The 5,140-nt window shown below is 41.0% G+C and overlaps 1 long non-coding RNA gene across 1 annotated transcript; it reads left to right on the plus strand.

Moving 5' to 3' along the window:
- The first annotated feature begins 533 nt into the window (after window positions 1–533).
- LOC112950161 lies at window positions 534–3,706 on the plus strand. Its single transcript, XR_003249967.1, has 5 exons — window positions 534–596; window positions 2,356–2,422; window positions 2,695–2,797; window positions 2,978–3,030; window positions 3,615–3,706. It is a non-coding gene; the product is annotated as an uncharacterized LOC112950161 (long non-coding RNA).
- The last annotated feature ends 1,434 nt before the right edge of the window (window positions 3,707–5,140 follow it).

A 5,140-nucleotide genomic window follows, 5' to 3' on the forward strand; every position in this document is an offset into this window, starting at 1 on the left:
GAAAGGGGAAAACACTGTATCACTGGCAGTGATGAAAAACTGATCCTATGGATCCCATAAATCTACAACATCCTATGAATACATCAATTACTGGAAGCAAAGTATGTATGCAGGCTGAAGTCAGGAGTTATTAATGTCAGGGARGCTAAAGTCAGAATGAGCATCCTGACAGTGAAGGGGGGAATAGCAGGACAGAAGCCTTCCCCAGAGCAACTTCTGAAAAAGAGTAAGAAATATTGTCAGAAAAGAGGATTTTTTTCTTTTCTAAACAAAAACAACTAGATGTATAGCATACAGTTTTGTTGAATTTACCTTCATGAAGCAAAGGGGGTTTCCACCCAGGTGGGGGAAAGCAGCAACCTGGATAATAGATTGGAGATGCAGTTTCTGGGTGTGACCAGGTAATGAGGTAATGAGCTGCAGCTTGCATCTGTGGCAGACAGGTGGGCTAAAGTGGGCTCAGCTGGTGGGAGGAGCTGGCAGTTAAAGGCAGGGGGAGATGGATATCAGGGTGGATGGTTTGGGAGCCATGCTGGACAATTTGGCTGTCAAGCAAGGGAAGCTGCCTGGCCAGCAGCTGAACCAGGAGAGCTGAGGTGGGCAAAGTTAATTTAATATCTTCTCCAGCAAATCAGCTCAGTTGTGTTTCTTTGGGACTGGGCACCAACCTCAAGTGTTGTCCCAAGAAATCCTGCAAGATCCCCAGAGGAGGCTCTGGCAAGAGAGCTAGAGCCTGGATGGGGGCAGCAAGAGCGGCGGGGCGGGCGCTGCAGCCGCCCTCGTGGCTTGCGGCCTGTTGCCGGCTGGGGTAGAGCTTSAGCTGGCTCCGCGTGGCCCTGCGCGTGTCCGTGTCACTCCTGCCAGCTTGCAGGTTAATGTTCCTCCCTTCTTGTTCATCTTCTTGAAAGGAGGAGGAAGAAGTACAGGGGTTTAAGGTGCTATTATTTAAAGGATAGTCATTTAACAGAGAAAAATGACTTGATGGCCCCCCTGTGTATTTTACCTTCTGCTTGGATAGATAGTTTAGGATAAGTGTGTGTTCATATATATTCTATAGTGCTCTACATTTATGTATTATTCTTGGAGAAGGAAGCAAAGCAGGTAGATAAAGTGGAAGAAATAGTTCTGACTGATAAATATTTACCAGTTTTTCTTGGGAAATCTGCAAAGTTCTTCTCCATCTCTTATTTCTATGATTCTCTCATAAGATTTTTGTTGTTGTTGCATTGTTGTTTTCCATGAAAGAGTTTTAGGCAAATCAGTTACTCTGGGTAGTCCACTTTTAAATTATTAAAATGTACCTTCTACGAAGTAAACAGTTGTGGAGAGAATAACTGCCCTGAAATGCCACTGCTTGCTGCATGTTACCATGGTTTTTAAATGGAATTAGTACATCAGCATAACGGAAAATGTTTTAGGAAGGTACTTCTTTTAGGATTAATGAGTTGGGTACAGCATCAAAGATAATGAAAAACAAACAAGCCTACTGTTGTGTCTGGACCGCTTTGGGAGGGGAGGGGGGAAAGGACTTGTTATTTAGATTTTTAATTCCTTCCCTGTCTTTATGTGCCTTCCTGTTTATCAGTTAGAGTACTGAAAACTGTATTAGCYCAGAAAAACATTGCGTAATGTTACTTGATCAAGTGAATCGTTACTTTTGTGTAATTAATATTCACTGACCAGAACTGAGGGCTTAAGATAAAAATGGCTTGTGTGTACTTGTGTATGTAGGAGGCTGGTAATTGTGTTTTCAATTGTTTTTCATCTGTTTTTCATCTGTGTTTCATTTGGCTGCCTTCAAATCAGGGGCTGTTAGAAAACACACAGTGCTCTCTCTTTTGTTTTTCCTGTAAAAAAAAAAAAATATATATATATACACATTTGTAAATATAATTTTTTTATATTGATGCCCAGGGTAGGAGGGTGGCAAGGTAGACAAGAAAATAGGGGGAATTGTAGACATATGTTATATAATATGTATTGTCTCTTTAATGGCTACTTATAGAAGGCCCACTGATCGTTACCTAAACTTAAGGTTAGGTACAAATCTTCACTTTTGAAAAATGTCAAAAGGCTGCCGGCATGTTAGGAAACGTTCTGAGTCATTCTGGTTAGGCAGCTGATGAAATGTTCCGGTGAATGGACTTGAATCGTGACTCATGTAAGGAAAGACAAAGTCACATTGTTGTGAAATTCCATATTTCTTTCTAAAGATGCACAAAAGGCCACGCTGATAAATCTTGTGGGCAAGCTGTCATTTGATTTGCTTGTGCATTTTTCTTTGTGCAAGTACATTGTATTTGCAGGTCTGATCTGAAATACCCTTCTCAAGCTTGTTTTTCTTATTCACAACAGTAACTTGAACAGGAAGATGGAGCCTTACATCTAAGGAAGAATAATCAATATAGAAGGAATTTCATAAGTAAGTTTTCTCTTTCTGACTAAATAAAACAATTTATATCTGTTTTTCTTTGGTGCCACTCCAGAAGCAACTTGTTAAAATTCTGAGGAGAGCTGTTTTTTTTCTTTTGTGCAACAGAGTACATCTCTTGATAGTGTATTTCTGCTGCTCGCAAGCCACCTCCTCCAAAATCATTTCTAAAAAATGGAAACCCTTTAGATGGGCCAGATTATTCTTAAATCAAAAGTAGTAAAAATAATAATAATAATAATAGCTCTTTCTTTCTCTGCAAGGTCTATTCCTTAATCATCTTTCTCAGATGATACAATTTCATCATGACCAGTGAGTCTGGCTGTCCTTGCCCTGAACCTTGCACAGTGATCTAGATGGTACAAAGTAAGTGAAAGAGATGTAAAATCAAGAGATGTCATATTGGGATGGCCTCATTCTACATGGGTTGTAGAATGACATTAATAACTACAGAAACTATAGCAGAAAGTGGTGTTTTCCATTATTCAAGCAAAGTACAGTTTTAGTATAATTTCAGTTTCTTTTTCTTTCATATAAAAAATGGAGTTTTTTCACAAGAAACACTTACTTGCCGGAGTTGGGCTGAGTCATGCTGACAGGTGAGGAAACACCTACTATTTTTATACTTTTTATCTTTGGGCAGTGGAGGGAGTTTCTGGCTGAATATGGAAAAACAAACAAACAAACCAAGATGTCTTCTGATGTTTGGTGACAGATAAATCTCAGTTTGAGCTAGATCTAACTTTAACTGATGTTTTTAGCAAAACCTTGGTTAAAGTTACCTATCATGTAAAAAGCATTTCTCAGAAAAATTAGATGGCTGAACTCTGCAGTTCAGTCCTTTGGGGAATTAATTTGTCTAAAACAGTTTTTTTTTCCCTCCCCCCTCACCTTGCTTTAACTGCTGTCCTTTATTACTTTGCAGTGATTTTTAGAAATAATTCCAAGTGTTTTATTACCTATTATAAAATTATTTTGTATAAAATTTGACATTTCTCATCTAATCATGYATGATTTTGTTTGCTGTTAAATAGCCCATGACGATGAACACCTTTCTCTGGAACAGTTCCTTCAGGAACYGTGAGGGAAAGGCGCCGTGCACATGTCTCTCAGTTTTTCCCACTTTTGTGTGTGTGTGTGTTTTAGTAAACAAATCATAAATCCACCTGATCTTGGTTCACAGGGAAGGAAGAATCTACCTCTTCTCAGACAGAGGGAAGCGGGAGGACAGAGCCCCGAATTGCACGCGGGTCCTTGGCCTTCTTTGGTGGACGCAGACACGTGTGAGTGAGATGGCAGCGGGCTCAGGAAGCCCTCAGGTGGCTCTGTTTAACCAGGGAATTGCCTGGTTGTCTGACCCTGCTGCTACAGGGTCTTGCGCTGTCTGACCCTGCTACTGGCATAAGGTGTGTCTGTGAGTAAATACGGTGCTGCGCCTGTGCCGAACGGTGAAATCTGGAGTGGGAGGACCTGAGTAACATGTGAAAAGCTGCTACCAATTCACTACTTTAATGCTTAATCTAGCCAAATTATATTTAAAAAAATCTTGGAAGGACACTCCTCTACTTGTATCACCCTTCCTTTTYATCAGAAGAGGTAATACCTTCCTCCAGGTTGTGCTGCCCCCTTCTTTCTCTCTCCTGTGGAGAAAAGAGGAGAAAAAGGAAACGTTTTCCTGTCCTCCACTTTCTGTCCTTTGGACTKCAGAAAATTATCCTGGCTTTGACAGGACGTAGCCTGAGAGCGTCTTGGCTGCGTTCGGAAACAGTGGATTTCTCCTAGCAGGGTGTCCTGTGGCGTTAGCCCAGCTAATCCCAGAAATTCTGCTCTGCTTCTGTGTGTAGCAGGGTGCTGTTTCAGGCTTATCCTGTATCATTAAGGGTGATTTAAGGCACCTGTTAYGGAAAGGGGTGCTCAGAGCTTGTAGGAACCCTAGAGTGAAGTGGCAGGAATGCAGCTGGGAAGCGGAGGGAAAGAAAATAAAAGCAGTTGTGAATGCAACATTTAAAGTGTAGCAGAAAACTTTTTGAAATACTTAACTATTTCAGATAGCTGCTGTACCTCAACTATTGCCTGCTGCTGCTTTACTGAAACAGGATAAMCAGCTAAGCGAGAACTCCAGGTTAAATGAACATGGGACTGGCAGGTTCTTTGCATGATACTTTACCTTTTCTGCTTAAATACACTAGGTGTGCTCACAGTTGGTTACTAGCTTTTGTTCTTATAGAGTAAATCTTTTAAAATATAGTTTAAATATAGCTTAAATACAGCTTAAACTGTAATATTACTGTTTTATCTCGATTAAAAGTAATACTTTCTCAAGTTAATCCTTTTGCCCCCCATATGTGGTGYGCCTATATATATGCCTAGCACTTAACCCTGTTAACAATTTAATACCTAATTATATGTGTGTGTATATATATATAAATTCATTTTCCACTAGGGAGCAGATAAACCTTTTCTTCTCCACGTATCTCATAAATCAAACCCTTCTGAGTGCTGGCCGTGCTTAGTGCCCCACAGGGGGTATTTCCCTTGACTGTGGCTCCTGCGGGGGCTCTGCAACCTCTCTCTGCCTGGTCCTTTATCTGCTTTGTTGCCTCTCTGCGGATTTGTTTGCCAGGCTTGGCTGTCCTCTCCCAGCCCCTTTGCACCTCTTCTGGTTTCTCACCTCTTCCAAGCGTCTTCTGCAGTTTGCGCAGCTTGCTT

This window comes from Nothoprocta perdicaria, unplaced genomic scaffold (assembly GCF_003342845.1).
Source record: "Nothoprocta perdicaria isolate Ctin4 unplaced genomic scaffold, notPer1 scaffold_31, whole genome shotgun sequence".
NCBI lineage: Eukaryota > Metazoa > Chordata > Aves > Tinamiformes > Tinamidae > Nothoprocta > Nothoprocta perdicaria.